Source organism: Pteropus medius, unplaced genomic scaffold (assembly GCF_902729225.1).
Source record: "Pteropus medius unplaced genomic scaffold, Ma_sr-lr_union100, whole genome shotgun sequence".
Classification (NCBI taxonomy): Eukaryota; Metazoa; Chordata; class Mammalia; order Chiroptera; family Pteropodidae; genus Pteropus; species Pteropus medius.
The window spans coordinates 32,305,374-32,322,434 of record NW_024351730.1 but is presented as its reverse complement, the minus strand read 5'-3'; the positions used below and the strand labels follow the sequence as shown (position 1 = coordinate 32,322,434).

Sequence of the window (17,061 nt, the reverse complement as noted above, 5' to 3'; positions counted from 1 at the left end):
ACCCATGGCTAAGTTCTGAGGTCAGCCCTCCTTAGACAAACAGTCAAAGCATAAGTAAGATGCCAAGTAACTTTTATGTTTATAAAGTTAGAATTTGTGGATTGATAACATAATCATTTCTTTAAAAATTCATTATTCATTATTATTCTTGTTTTTCTATCAACCACTAATTTCCTATAGTGTTTAAAACTGAAATAATAACTACAATTACAGGATAATTTAAATAATGTGAAGTTATTTCTACATTTCAACTTTGATCAACATTAAGATGGATGTATACAAAGTAAAAATAATAAAAGCACTATTAGAGCTTTAGAAGACTAAAAGCTAACCGCTCTAATAAAATAAATACATTAATATTTCTTTCCATTAGGTGTAAGCAAAGATCAGGTAGTAGAGAAAAATATTATTGCCTACTATAGTTAGGAAAGACAAAGAAACTGAGATTTTAAGGTGAAAAGTTTTAATTGGATATTGCCTCAAGGTAGAAAACAGCATGTGTCTCAACATTTTTATTGAAGTTGGAGCAATGCTTAATATTTGTCAACTTTTCCATTGTACTTTCCCAGTGAGAGAGAAGAAACTAAAACAAACACAAATCTAAATTGCCTTTCTGGGCCTCTGGCTCATGTCAACTACTTATCTAAATAGAAATCATATATGTCTGCTCTCTGCTTTCAAAGGATAGTTTCAAAAAACCAGAAGAAAAACTATGGAATTCTTCAATCTCTCTGTATCATTTAAACTTAGAAATAAAATAAAATTCCCAATTTCACATTTGTTGTATTTGTCCTCATCAACGGAGAGTACCAACAGAAAACAATGTAATGGTAGAATTTGGGTTTTGAGTATTATATTTCTATAAGACCCCTCTTCTACACCCATTGACTTTTGTTAGGATCACTGTAGTAGGAAACCTGCTGGTCTTCCTCAAGAAACACAGACTTAAAATATCTCAGAGTGGGCAGTCGCTAAAGAAAACAAATATGTATAAAGCACAAAAGACCAAGTAAAAAAATTAATATTTGTCCTTTATAGTGTAGTAAAAAAATTAAGGGTGGTAGGCAAAATTCTGAGATTGCCCTCAAGATTCCTTCCATGTTGTGAACTGCTTATGCATGGGGACACATGGCAAGGATCTGAGGGTGACCTCTAGGAGCTGACAGTGTATCCCAGCCAACAACCAGAAGGAAAATGGTCCTACGACCAAAAGGAACTGAATTGTACCAACAACTAGTGACCTAGGCATATAACTCTGAGCCTCAGTAGATATCACAGTCCCAGGTGATACCTTGATTTCAGTCTGGTGAGATCCTGAAAAGAGTAACCAGCTAATCTGAACCCAGACTCTTGAACAAAATAAAGTATGACATAATAAATTTGTGTTGATTTAAGTCACTAAATTTGTGGTCATTTGTCTCAAACCAATAGAAAACATACAGATTTTGGTACTTGAAAGTGAGATTCTGCTATAACAATAACTAAAAATGTAGAAGTGGTTTTGGAATTAAAAAGCAAAAGCTGGATGATTTTTAAGAAGCATAATAGAGAAAGCCTAACATGACTTCAACAGGTTTTTAATAAACATCTGGACTTTCATCTCAACGCAGCTGGTGAGGGCTCAGAAGGAAGTGAGGGACATATTATTGGAAAGTGAAGAAAGGAAGATCTTTGTTATGTAGTCGCAGAAAGCATGGTGACATTGTGTCCTGCAGTTATGTGGAAAACAGAACTCGTAAGTGACAGAGTGGATATATAACTAAGGAGATTTCCAAGTGACATGTTAAAGGTGCTACCTGGTTTCTTCTTGCTTCTCATAGCCTCTCCAGATAGCAAAAGATGCTAAAAATCTGAAGTGGCTGCCAAAAATACAATAAAGAAAAAATGATTTTTGCTAAAATTTCATAAAGATCAAAAGGTCAGAGAAATCAATCACACAAAAGACCCTTTCAAGATTTTAAGGATCTAGGATAAGCTTTAGAGTTGTCCTTCAGCCATCTCAACAGGAGGCAAAGAAAGGAAAAGTGTTATTTTGAAAAAAATTGTAGGTGTAGCTTTGGACTAAAGCAATGAATCTCTACGAAATCCACATAAAATCCAGAGTTCTTGAGAAAACGGTTTCAGCATAAACACTTCCAACTTGGAATAAAAGGAAATAGAAAGAATATAAAATGGAAAGATGCTATTGTTGGACTCTCAAAATTCTACTGGCAGGAAGAAGGCTAGTAAAATTACTCAGCACCAAACATGTGCCACTGTCCTTGAAAAAGGAAGAATGATTCAGAAGGCAAAATCAAGCCTCAGATGGCAGAGTCGAGAGCCATGACCAATAATTTCTAATTAAAAACTCTGGCTGGAGTTTGCCAACCAGTATTTCAAAACTGTTATGGACCAGTGACTCCTTTTTACTTTTAATTCTTACCTTCCCCCTTTTTAACCAGATGTCTACAATAGCTATCCCATGCCTGTCCTACCATTTTATGTTGGGAATGTTGAAACAGTCTCTTTACAGGTTCACAGATAGATGACACACACCTAAGTTAGTTGATTGAGATGAGATTTTGGACTTTGAGTTGATGTTGTAATGGGATATGGACGCTGAAAACTTTGGGAGTATTTTGCTTGTGTGTGTGTATGTATGGGGGAGAGTGAATAATTGAGGACCAGAGGACAGAATGTAGTAGGCAAAATTCTGAGATGGCCCCCAAGATTTCTGCCTGCTGATATACCAGCTCTGTGTTTTCTCCTCCTCTTGAGTATGGGTGGGAACCTGTGGATATCAAGGGATAGTCATTCACTTGATTACATTATGTCATAGAAGACTTGGTTGGAGCTGACTGGAAAGAGACTCAAAAACAGGGGGATTTCTCCTATTGGCCTTGAAGGAGCAAACAACCATGTCATGAACTGCTTCTGGAGGGGATCACATGGCAAGGACGTGATAGTAGCATTGATGAGCTGAAAGCACACCCCAGCTGACAGCTAGCAAGAAAATGGGAATTTCAGACCTATAGCTGCAAGGAACTGAATCCTGCCAACAACCAGAGCTTAGGAAAAGATAGTAAGGCTCAGATGAGATTTCAGCTCTGGCAAACATCTTGATTTCAGCCTAGTACAACCCTAACCAGAGGATCCAGTTAACATGTATCTGGACTCCTGACCCACAGAAACTGTAAGATAATAAATATGTGTTTTTTCAGCTGCTAACTTTGTGAAATTTGTTATATAGCAATAGAAATTGAATACGAATGGTATAGATTTTGAAGAAACTATAACAAAGTAATATTATACTTTCACTTGGGTTTTCTGGATAATTCTTTCAGACTATTAAAAGGGATCTCATAACATCAGAAACATTCTGGGTAAATTGTCATTCTAGACCTAACCTAATACTTCATATTTTAATCAACAAAGCAATTTGAACTGAGGTGCCCTTCATCATTTGTTTGGGATATAAGGTTAGATGGTCTAGAAAGGCTGATCAAAACTCACTCCACTCCAAAGTAAAGTGACTAAGATAAGCAAGACAAACAACGACAGCCTTTTAAAGAGGTTCCTACTACTTTTCTGATTTTCCACCATTTAGCATTCTCAAGATCAGGCAATATTTCTGAAGTTATGATCTAACTTATAAGCAAGAAGCCAGCTATTAAACATATTAGTAAGCAGAAGCCAACAAACACTATCTACTCAGCAAATACTAGAAGTTGAATATTGAAGGTGAAAATGATGTCTTCTCTTGTTTCTTTTTACAAATCTACCAAATCTAAGAAGTTTTGAGTAAATTTTGGGTAAAGTAGCAGATGTCATTTATATTAATGTGGAACAAAATCAACTTTGACTATAGAAAATGAGAACAGTAAGCCCAAATAACTACACAAGTGACAGAGAAAGCACAATACATCTAGGCATACTCTAGTAAATGCAACAATAGTTTCAACTTAATATTTGGAGACAATCAAAATTTCTACTCAAAGTGTAAATTTTTATATCTAAGCAGTGACACAAGATATATAAATACTGAATACTATTTGCATTATGCCATTTTCATATTATTTCACATAATCGTGACAACCAAATTAGATTATTGCTTATAATTTAAATAATGACAACTTGCAAGAACTAATAAATTTAACCTTAAACCATGTGGTTTGGGCTACTCCCTTGTTCTATAAAGATGTGTTTCTCAAAGCATAGTTTTCATACCTATAATTTTCATTTTAATTAACTCAGGCAACTTTCATAAATAAGAATAACTAATATGTAAAAATACTAGAGCCCTTTTTACATGAGAAGATAGAAGAATTCTGGCTTATAGACAAATAATGACAAAATTTTGGATACTTGTTCAAATATAATATTAATGTATTATAGATTACAAAAACTGAAATAATGTACTCCTCTACAATTCACTCGTCAAAATTATGGCTTTAATTTCTGATTATATCACACCTTTTCCTTTAACTCTACTTGATGTCATTCAAGTCAAAACAATCTCCATCCATTCTCAGAAAACTAGTGTTTTCTATATCTAGCCTCCTCTATAGGAGAATTCATCTGCTGCCAAGACTTTACCTAATTATTTTAGGGCAGGTTATTTCTAAATCTATCTACAGCTTTAAGATAGCTGTGTTTCAAATTCTAGATTTTCAATTTTAACTATGTACTATACATTTTTGCCTAGATAGATACTGTCCTCTTATATTACATTCAGTAAATATAAAAAAGTAATATTTTTCTCTAAAATAGCCACTCTCACTATTCCAAAGAGATCAATGGGACCACTATCCTCTAACTACCAGGCTCAAAGTCTCTCTTCTTTGACTTCTCCATTCCTCTCTCTTAGTCTTGTCAACAATAACTGTTGTTTACTCATTCTTAATTTCTTCTCCAATTAATTTTCTTTCAAGTCTCACTTTTTCTGCCATCTATTTCCCCTATCATTCTGTATATAGAAATATTTTGGAGTTTTTAAAAAAATTGTAATTATTCTGCAAATATGCTTCCATGACTTGCTTTCTTCATTTTGAATTAAACTGTGAGATTTATCCATGTTTATTTGTGTTGCTTACTCATTTTCACTATTGATTAGGATTCTATTGTTGGAATTTAAATTGTTTCTAGTTTTTTTTTTGTTAATACAAATAATGTTGCTATGAATATTTTTTATCTGTGTACATAATTGAATAGAAATTTTAGATTATAAAGTTGCTCATCTCTGACATTTGGATAAAGCAGTCATATTGAATTAGGACCCACGCTGAATTCAGTTTTAACTTAATTAACTCTTTAAAGGCCTTAACTCCAAATGCAGTCACACTCTCAGGTACTGGTGATTAGGGATTCAACATATGAATTTTGAGGAGACACAGTTTAGCCCATAACAGCTATTTTTGTATTCTGGAATTATAGATAAGGGATTGTAAATATATATTTCATTAAAGAGGCACACTAGCTTTATAAGAAATTCTATTATCCTTGGGTGCACTATGACATAATTCTAGGCACTTGAGGATGAAATTGAATCCAATTAAAATTGATTGGTAAAGTCAAGATTATGTTTAAGGGCTATCTTTTTTTAAATGGACATTAAAATTTAAAACAAATATTCCATTGCCTATTGTTAATATGAGTTTCAATTAACAAATTATTGAAGAGATCACATCCCAATATAGGATTTTGTCTCCATTCATGCCCTGCAGTATGAAACCCCCATGTGTGACCCCAGCCCAGTCTTTGTCTGCCTTCTGAGCATAAAGAATGTAATAAGCCAGTGAGAAACTGGGAACACAAGAGCCAGTTAGAGGTAGAAGGTAGCCTATGTGATAGAAGGTTATGTTGTAAATCTGTGTTTTAGGGAGAGATAGGAGAGCCTTCAAGAAAAACAGAGAAACTTCCAGAAACAACAGATACCTAAACAAAAAGAGAGAAATAGTTGCTGTAATCAGTTAGTTGTAAACACTTGGGTGATTAGAGGGAAACAATAGGGTTGCTTTTTAACAAATATTTCTAAAATCACCTCCAGAGCAGTAATTATATCTATTTGAGAATATCTAAGAGTATATGCAGATGACTAGGACCCCTTGGATTGTACAAACAAGACTTAAACACTGACATTTAATTAATGAGCATAGTGGTGAGTTAATTATATTCTGTGTTCATTACTCAAGAACGTGGCCCAGTATACATGAACATTATGATTTAAAGAATATGATGCTTAACATTTTCCGTTTTCTGTTATTATATCATATGTAACATTAGTGACATCATAGCGTAAATGTCTGGAACACTCTCAAAAAGACTTCCCTTGTATTGAAGTAAACAAAAAATTTCATGTATCGAAATGGTCGAAATGTCTGGTCAATTTCTCAACTTTCAGTGCCCTCCTAATACAGTTCCAGTATTATATACTCATAAGAAAGCCATCACTAAATTTTGGTTTGTTTCTGCTTGAATTTCCATCTGTGAGCTGCCAGAAAGACTAAAAAATACAGTTTTTAAAAAATTTATTCATCAAGATCTCTCACTAGATGGAAATTTGATAAAGAAAAGGAAAATGCAGGCTACATTTGCAAGCACGCTAGCCTGAGATAGGCTTAACCTACAGATAAAGAAGGAAAATTCAAGCTCGTTGATCTTTTAATACAAAGGAAAATTTTAACTTAAAGAAGAAAAGGGCATTGCTTGCTGTTTTAGTAAGTAAACATGCTGAAACTGCATTAAAATACAGTTAGGGAAGAGACACAATTCTGGAAGCCTTCCATATCCTGACGCCTTTCATTTCTTAGGAGAAGTGGAAACAAGGTGGTGAAAAGACCCAACTCCTATAACCATATCACATTTCCATATTCCGAAACTTCTTTTCTAACATCTCTGATTATTACATTTGGCTTAAGGTGGAGCTTTTCTAAGGATAATCCTAGTGGTTGAGAGAGAATTTCTGCAGCTAAATTTTAGAAAACTGAATTCCACAATAAGCAAGTTTCTGTTTTTCTCTTTCAATATTTCTAATTCGGTCATGGAGAAAGTTCCAGTTTAGTGTTAGTTTGTTTGTTGTACTTGCTAATCTCCATTTTTTTAACAAACATACACATCCAAAGCTTCAAGCACTGCTGCATGGGCAGGCCACCCTATCACGGTTCATATTTAATAACATTATTTCGTTTTCATGTATCCTAATGGTATTATTAACTTTTGTACTTACCTTCAACTTAGGAACATTTTACTGGTTTCCACTTAAGGAAACAATATTGGTCTAAGATTTTCTTTTTAAATAAATAAATTGAAGCATAAAAATTAGATATTTAAAAAAATATTACAGCATTAAGATAATGCAGAGATTATGATAGTAGTACTCAAATAGAAAGTATAGGAAATACAAGATTAAGAAAATTCTATTCTTAAGGAGAAATGGATGACTCAGCAAGATGGTTCATTAATGGGCAAGAGAGGAACTGAAATTTTTAATTTTATTTAATTCTAATTAATTAAAATTTAAGTGGCCATGTGTGACATGTAACTAACATATTGGACCGTGAAAGTCTAGAAAACTATGATGATAAAGTTATAGTAGGTGTCTTTGCTTCCTCTTTTGCCCCCTTGTAGTTTATTCCCAAGACAGTAGCTATAGTGATCCTTTTTAAATGGAGATCTAATCATGCCACCTCTGCTTCAAGACTTCCATCACACTTAAGAGTAAAATCTCAAATCCCCACTCCAGGAAACAGCTCCCAATGAGATTTTCTCCCAGGTTACCTTTTTACTTCAACTACTCACTCTCCTCTTCAGTCAACACACACAACTTCCGCCACAGTGACCCAATTCCTAGCATTTGTCTACAATGCTCCTGACTCAAAGATCCACATGGCCTCCTCATTCTATTCAGCTCTTCATCAATTATTACCTAGCAGAAAGGCTTTCCTTGACCACCCACTCTAAAATAGGAGCATCACCCACTTCCTGTCTCTCATACATTAATCAATTATATAATTATTCATAGCATTTATAATACCTGACAATGTATTATAGATTAAATCTTTAATGACTGTCTCTCACAATAAAATGAATTAAAATTAGGTAGCTTTCAGTTCAAGATACAGACTTTCTAAATTAGAAGAGAAACTATTGAGGTAATATTCTAAAGTGGTCAAGCAGAGGGACATAACTATATGTGCGGGATGTAATATTTTCCTATATTAGGTGAATGGGGTGGCATTAGTTGACCTCTAATATGTTTCCAAGTATAATATTATATTGTCTGTAAAATACTAAAATGAATGCAAGTTAATATATTAGTCATTTTCTGACAAGTTGCTTCCTGCTTATTACAAGTAATAACTCTCAAGGTTGACAGACAGCAGGGAATGAAAGTGAGGATCAAAACAGAGTTAACTAACAAATATTCTACTGAATAATTAAGAATATTTTATACCTGTGTTGTAGAAATACACCCAACTATCAGGTTGACTCATATGAAATTGATAATATTTGACCATTTTGTTTAACTTAAAAACAACTTGCCAGATTTTATTAGCATAGTCACTATGTAATTTCTGCATCTCCACTGTTAGGGACTCAGTCATAACTTAAAAGTATTCAGTTAGAGAAAACAAGTCAATTCAATAGCATATGGCTTCTTCTAAAATTTCACTTAGACTAACAAAATATGTTGTTAGTTCCAATTGGAGGAGTATGACAGTCAGTCTTAAAATCTACAATGAATAAATCAACTAATTCTTAGGATCTTTAAAAAACAGCTAAAAACAAACTGTGTTCTAAAGTATATATTAGTACTAAACATATAGTTCAGTAGCAGATTTGAATTTGTCAGTGAATAATCAGAACTTGGACAATCTCTTATTTCTATTAATTACATCTTAGAGGTAATCAGTGCAATTACATTCCTATCAGGTTTTTTCTTAATTCAAAAACCAAATGTAATTTTTACATCTGTTGTTTTGTGATGGGCATTTCAGCTTTCTTAACCTCAACCTACGTCTAGGAGTCTGATGTTAGAGGCATTTCCAAAATCAACAATACCTTCCTTATTGGAATTGAGAACATTCCTTTTGTACTGAGATTCCTGGATGATCAAGTTTTACATTCTCCATTACAGGACTGTTCTGTTTTAATCCATGACCAACAAAGCACAACCTTCATGCCAAGAAATGAATTCTGATGGCTTTTGTTTCACTGCAAAAACTGAAAGTGATTACATTTGATAATTCCAACTGGTTTTTGACTTGACTGTTTAATTGACCATGGCAAAAGTATTCTATCAAAAGTAAGGAAATTCTTAAAGTCAAATGAAGAAATAATAACTTCACTGAGAAATGATGAAAGTTCTTATGGTAAATAAGGTAATGTCTTTTGAAGAACAGTATCTTATCAATTTGGAAAATCAACTTTTATAATAGTGTAGACAAAAATACTTGTGTTACAGTAAAATTTCAATATTATAATAAAGAGCAAGTCTTTTAATGAATCAATTATATGAGCAATTTAGACTGTGGTTACTTGGTTTTGTTTCTAAATGGAAGTAATATATGACTTTGTTTTCCTGCTCAGTTTATTGATAAAAATTTTGTCTTAAACAATTTGTATACAAATTTGTCTTGTACTTTAGAATACAACAAAAACTAAATAACTGAAAATTTGCTACTATTATCCTTCATCCTAATAGTAAATGGCCATGGTATTTACTTTTCCTAGCCATATATCTCTTAGCACCTTACTCTTAAAAATACTAGGATTACAATTATGAGTCAGAAAAACATTCAACTTCTGAACAGCTATTATCACCCAATCAATGTCCTTTCTTTGCAGAATCTGTCTCTACTATAAAGGCTGGAAATTCCAGATGTTTAACATCTCAGCTTCACTGCTGTGAGGCTTTAGACAACAACCCAACCTTGCTAATGGTCCTGAGACAGATTTTAGTGATAGGAAAACCAGGGTAGATTTTCTTCCTAATAAAAAAATACATGAAAGGAAAAATCTTTATTCTTTACCTTGTTATGCAGAAAAAGGTTAACATAGCTGGCCTGATGGCCAAGTTGCCTTTGGCTAGAGTCTGGGAACTTAGATTTCAGGAGGGTTCCCATCATTCCCAGAACTCATAAGAGTATACCACTATATCTAAACTGTGTACACAATGTGGTTTATGATAAACATCTACTTTCCTTCTGGGGAGTGTGGAATTTTGGTGCACGTTATTCTGAGTTACGCACATGATCAGCCCCCAATAAAAACCATGAGCATCGAGTCTTCTCATAGACATTTTATATGCGTTGTAACAACTCATTGCTGAGGTAATTAAGCACATCCTATGTGACTCCAGTGGGAGAGGACTCTTGGAAATCTGTTCCTGGTTTCCTTTAGGCTTTTTTCTGTTGCCTTTTTCCCTTTGTTAATTTTGCTTTGTACCTTCTCGTTATAATAAATCTATTGTGCTGACTCCTGCAAGTCTTCCCAGCAAATCACAGAACCTGGATTGGTCTTGGGGGCAACCACCACACTAGCCAGTGGGCTATGTACAGGCAGTACCTGGAACTGTGGCAGCCATATTTCTTGCAATTATGAGAGGACAAGCCGTAAAGATTCAAGATAATATTCAGAAGAACAGTAGGGGAAAAAAGTACGCAAGGGAAAGCTAGAGACCTTACGAATTGCATGGCTGAGTCACTGAATAAACCTTTGAAACTCCTACCTCCAGACTTATGCTCAACATTTTAAAATAAGATATTTTATCATTTACAATGAAAGAATCCTTATAAGTACCTCTCCAAGGATTCTTTAAAAACTGATTATGTAACAGTAAAATAGGGTTATCTGAAGACATTATTCTTGGAGATTTTTAAATTTTATATTAATTTCTCCAGTAAAGCAAGAAAATAAAAGAAACATGGTCAGATTTTTTAATTTCATAATATCTCTTTAAATAGTAATATCTAAGGTTGAAGAGTATCTATATTTCAGGTTACTCAAAGCTTTGTTCATTTCATCTAAGTTGTCAAATTTGTTGATATAAAATCATTGATAATATTCCTTTTATTATTCTTTTAATAAGTGCAGAAGCTGTAGTAATGTCTCACCTCTCTCATTCCTGATATTAGTAATTAGTGTCTTCCCTTTTTCCTGATCAGTCTTGCTAGAGGTTTATACATTTAACTGTTCCTCTCGAAGAACCAGCTTTTGGTTTCTTTTTTTTTAATTTAATTTCTATTTATTTTTTTAATTTAATTTCTGTTTTCTATTTAATTTCTCCTGTGATCTACATTTTATCCCTTCTCCTACTTATTTTTCTGCTACTTTCCACTTTACTTATTTTTTCTAGGTGAAAACTGAGGTCATTAGTTTGAGATCTTTAGTGCTATACAATTTCCCCTAAGACTTGCTTTAGGAACTTGCATATCACACATTTTGCTATATTATATTGTCTTTTCATCTGTATTCCAAACAATATACTTTCTCATTTCCTCTTTGAGACATGTGCTCTTTAGTTTTCAAATATTTGAGGATTTCTCAGAGATATTTTGTGTGGCTTAAATAGATTTGAATGCATTAAAACTTGTTTTAAGGCTCAGAAAATGAAGTATCTTGGTAAATATTCTGTGCACACTAGAAAAGAATACACATTCTGCTGTTGTTGGGTGGACTGCTCTATAAATGTTATATCAAGTCAGTTGACTATTGTTAAAGGCTGCTGTATCTTATTTTCTATTTGTTCTGACAACTCTTGAGAAAGACATACTGAAATCTCCAACTACATTTGTGGATTTGAAAATGTCTCCTCACAGTTCTGTTTTTGCTCTGTGTATTTTGAAGCTCTAGTATAGGGGTATGAATGTTTAGAATGATTACATCTTCTTGATGAACTGACCTCATTGTCATTATGAAATCTTTTTCCACCCTGGTAGCATTCTTTGTCCTGAGATCTACTTTATCTGATATAAATACAGCTAGTTTTTTTCAAAATTAGCCTTAATATGGTATATCTTTTCCATCCTTTTACTTTTAACAAAGATTGCACATAGGTGAATTTTGATTTTTTAAATCCAATCTGACAAGCTCTACCATTTAATTGGGGTGTTTATGCCATTTACGTTAAAAGTAATTACTGATAATAATTGGGTTTATCATTTTGGTATTTGCTTTTTATTTGTCTCATCTGATTTTTTTCCCTTTTTTATTTTTTCTGCCTTTGAATAACAATTTTTATGATTCCATTTTAAAAACAAGTTTTATGATTCCCATCTCTTTTGTTTGCTTTTAGCTATAACTCTTGTGTTATTTTAGTCATTACTATAGGGTTTATAGTACACATCTTTAACTTGTCACAGTCTACCTTCAAGTGTTATTATATCACTTTATTTAAGAGCCTATAGTGGTATACTTCCATTTCTCCCCTCCCAACCTTTGTGCTATTGCCATATATTTACTTTTACATGTGTTATAACCCCCATACTATAGTATTATATTTTGTTTAAAGTCAATTATCTTTAAAAAAAAAAGTTTATTGCAAGTAAGAAAATATAAGAACATTAAAAAGTACCAATCTTTACTCATAGTTTTTTTTTTTTTTATGCCTACAGCATCTGGTCTTCCTAGGTGGTCTCCTATTCAAGTACTAACCAGGCTCCACCCTGCTTAGCTTCCGAGATCAGACGAGATCGAATATGTTCAGGGTAGCATGGCCATAGACGGTATTTTTAAAACTATTACCATGAGACTTCAGCATTATTAGTAATAGTACAAGTCAGAATACCCAAACTTAAACTTTTTTTTCCAGTTAGCTAATCTTATGTCCTAAAATTTTACAACTGTTATTAAAAATGAAGGAGAAAAGTTGTTAAATCACTTAGGTCTACAGTCCAACCAATTGGTGAGAGAGACCTGGCTGAGCTGATGCAAAGGCTGGCTCCCTGAAGAGAGAATTCATCACTTCCCCGTGACAGATAAGGATACATTTTTCCCCATTTCATAACTGTTTAAGGCACATTCTGAATTCTGTTAAGCTAGAAAAGGAGACCTGGACCCACTGTTTTCCACATCTGTGTAAATTTTGAAAAAAAAAAAATTAGAGTTAAAAGTGCTAACGAGTGACCTTGACCACCCAACTGGAAACAATCTGTGCTACATGTGTGAGGAATTGATGACATTTGCCAAGCTGTCTGCCAACTCCTTTACTTCTTCCTCCTGACTCTTTACTTGATACACTTTGATCTATCGCCTGTTCTATACAATATCCTACTTCCCAGATGGCAGTGTAGAAAAATGGTAAAGTACTTAAGATTTAGAGTCAGGCAGAATGAGTTTAAGCCCACCCCAACCATTTAATAGATGTGTTATCTTGGACTATTTATTTCACATTCCTACAGCTTACTTTCCTCATTTATAATAGAAAAACAATAATGGTACCTAATTATAGGGTTGTTATATGGATTAAATAAAATGATATAGGTAGGACTCCATGCCCATAATAAGTGGTCGAAATGTTACCTATTATTATTTCATTATTGCATTTTGAGATTCTTGTAAAGCAGGCCTATTAATCTACTTTTCTCAGCTTTTTATTGATTCCCTTTTAAAGACATTTAAATAATAAGAAAAATATTATATATATTTACTTTCGCAGTTAGCATTTCCAGGGTTCTTCATTTTGTTTTCCATTTGTTATCACTTCCTTTCTGCCTGAAGAACTTCAATATTTATTGTAATGCAGGTCTCCTGGTAATGAATTCTTTCTGCTATTATCTCTGAAAAAGTCTTTATTTCACCTTGTTTTTGAAAGACATTTTCATGGGTAGAGAATTCTAGGTTGACGGTTTTAGTACTTTAAAGATAGCGCTGCATTGTTTTTTTGTTTGTTTGCATCATTTCTGAGAAGAAATATACTGTTGTCCTTATCTTTGTTCTTCTGTACAAAAGATGTTCTTTTTTCCCTTTGGCTGACTTTAAGATTTTCTCCTTATCACAGGTTTTGAGCGGTGTCTCAGTATAAATTTCTTCACATTTCTTACGCTTGGTGTTCCCTGAAAGTGTGGGTTTATACTTTTCCTCAAATTTAGGAGTTCAGCCACTATTTATTAAATTTTTTTCCATCATGCCTTCTTTCTGTTCTCCTCTAGGGACTCAAATGTCATGTATATTAGGCCACTTGAAGTTATCCTAAAATTCAATGACGTGCTGTTCATTTTAAATATTATTTTTGTTTCATTTTGAATAATTCACATTAGTATGTCTTCAAGTTCACTAATCTTTTCCTCTGTAATGGTTAATCTGCCATTAATTCCATCCAGTGTAATTTTCATTTCAGGCATTACAGTTTTTATCTTCATAAATTCAATGTGTTCTTTATTTAACTTTTGAACATTTGGAAAACAGTCAAAAAATTGTTTTAATATACATATCTGCTAATTCTAATCTGTTGGTCCTGAGTCAGTTTGATTGATTTATCTTCTCATTATAAGTCATATTTTCCTGCTTCTTTGCATGCCTGGAAATTTTTGATTGGATGCCTTATATTGTGAATTTTATCTTGGTGAATGCTGTAATAACTTTATAAATATTCTTGGGTTTTGCTGTGGATGAAGTTAAATTACTGAAAAACTTGGAAGTTTGATCCTTTTGGGTCTAGCTTTTAAGATTTGTTAGGTGGTCCAGAGCAATGCTCAGTCTAGGGCTAATTATTCCTTGCTACTGAGAAAGAAATTATTTTGTATATTCTATCTAGTGCCCCATAAATCTTGAGGTTTTCTAGTCTGGTTTGAGGGAACAGGCATTATCTCTGGCCCTGCATACAGTAATATACCCTCACATCCAGCTCAAGAAATTTCCTCATATATAAGTGTTTCTGAGTACTCAGCCGAATACTCAAAAGGACCTCTACAGATCTCCGTGTTCTCTCTCTGTGCACTTCTTACCTCTCTAGTATGCTGTCCTGTTAACCCTAACTGCCTGCATCTCCCTAGACTTTAAGCAACATCTCCTGAATTCAGGAAGTTTACCATTTCTACCAGGTTTCTTATGCCTTGCACCACAGCCTAGAAATTCTCTCTCAATTTAGTAAGCTGGGCAATCATAGGCTCATCTTACTTCTATCTTTCAGGGATATCATTGTCTTTCATTGCCCGATGACCAGTTTTGAAAATTGTTGTTTCACATGTTTTGTCCATTTTTAGTTGTTGTGGGCAGGTGAGTAAATTTTGTCCCTATTACTCTACCTCAGCTAAACGGAGAAGTTTTGCTAGCTTATTTTATTTATTTTTCTGTACTGAACCATGGTAAATGGCATCTCAGTTCAATCATCCCTAATGGTTTGGGGTCAAATATTACATGGTGTGAAGCTGCCCCTCTAGATTGTTTCCGTGGGTCTTTTCACTAACCGCCTTAAAGGCAGTCATTCTTCTGTTTAAAAAGCACATTTGGAAGAATCAGTATTAAGTGTAAGGAATTTTAATGCTATGGGAAAGAATGTCTTAAAGTTTGTGCAGCTTAGTAAGTCACAAAGGGATTTTCATTCTGTAGTGCGTCTACAAGAAGGATTTTTCTTTTATAATTCTTGCAAATGAAAAGAACATTCATGAGAAGAGCAGGGAGATACTGAATGTAGAGGCAGGAAAAGGAAGAATGGTAGATCTTGAGAAGAAAAGGGGTCGAGAATAAAATTTTTCTATGAAAAATCATGGAAACCGAGTCTCTCATATATTTACACATCATACATTATCTCTATATATTTTAGAAAGCAGTCTTTTATTCTCTTCTTTCTTCCTACACAAAAATCTAATGTTTACTTAACTAATATGCTTAAGTGAAATATTAAAGCAGACTGCTGGAAGCATTTTTAATTATCATTATTATACCTTAATAAGTGTCTAAACAAAATACAGCAAGTTCATGCAAGTGTTGGGTAGCTAAGATAATCTAGATCATAGGTTGTATACTAGTGGCCCATGGGCTTTATTTGGTCTCAGACATATTATATTTGGCCTATAGAGTGATGGCCCATGTTGTATTTTACAGAAGTGTGAATTTGTGACCAGTATTTATAAATTAGAAGATTTCACAAATTGAAGAGATTGCATATAAAAATCTTAGAGAAAAAGGAGATATGGTAGTAGTCAAGGCGGGTAGCAGATGTCCACTTAAGCTACGGTCTGAGCCATTTAGTTCACTGCAATGTCCACCATTCACTATGGTTTTCCTCCCTCTCCAACCCCTTGTCCTTCTTGCCCCTATAGGTACTTTTTAGGGTAATGACACCAGGTCGAGGGTACGTATAATAATATCCCAACAAATTAACTTGTATTTTTAAACTTAGAAAACAAATGTATAAATATCTATTTTTCTTTAAAGGGAAGATATGATTCCTAGGAAGATACATTAAAAAGAGTGTTGATTTTCTACCAATTATAGGAAAGTTGAATCTGGTGCGCATTGTTTAACTACAGATTCCTGGGGGTCTAGGAAGTAACTCAAAATGTACATTTAAAAAAAATTCATAGGTAATTCAGCTATAGCTCAATTTGGAAACCACATCTCAGTTCAATCACCCCTAATGGATTGGGGTCATCACCCTACCTTTTGCCTATATTTCAAAAGGTACACATAAAAGGAAGCGTAATTAGAAAAAACTAAAACAACGTTATTAGAAAATTATGCCCTGGCACACTTTTTTTTTGTCCCATTGCACGGTATTTAAGCAGGAAAAAACCCTGAACTTTTGGTACACATTAAGAGCAACTCCATATTCAGTCTTCAGTATTTGTCCTTAGCCCAAAAGAAGAAAATTAGATGAGCAAGCATTTTTTTAAAAAATTGCTCTACACTAAATTTTATACACCACAAATTTCTGTATGTTGGGGTTTCTTTGTACCCCAGTGCTCAATAAAGTAGAAGAAATGAAATATATTTAAGTTCTCATTCCAAGCATAAAATGATCCAACTTTAGCTATACCCAATATGTGTCAACCTCAGTTAAGAAAATTTTCTACTTCATAAACAAAACAGTATAATTAGTGGTAAGACATCCAAATTTGTTTTTATTACTAACAGATTTTT

General features: G+C 33.5%; 1 protein-coding gene and 1 pseudogene across 12 annotated transcripts in view; both read right to left on the bottom strand.

The window, feature by feature from the left end:
- PTPN13 (protein tyrosine phosphatase non-receptor type 13) overlaps window positions 1-17,061 on the bottom strand; it is a 168,479-nt gene that overhangs the window by 138,027 nt on the left and 13,391 nt on the right. The gene's annotated exons all lie outside the window — the stretch shown is intronic.
- Window positions 12,585-12,703, bottom strand: LOC120588522 (uncharacterized; annotated as a pseudogene).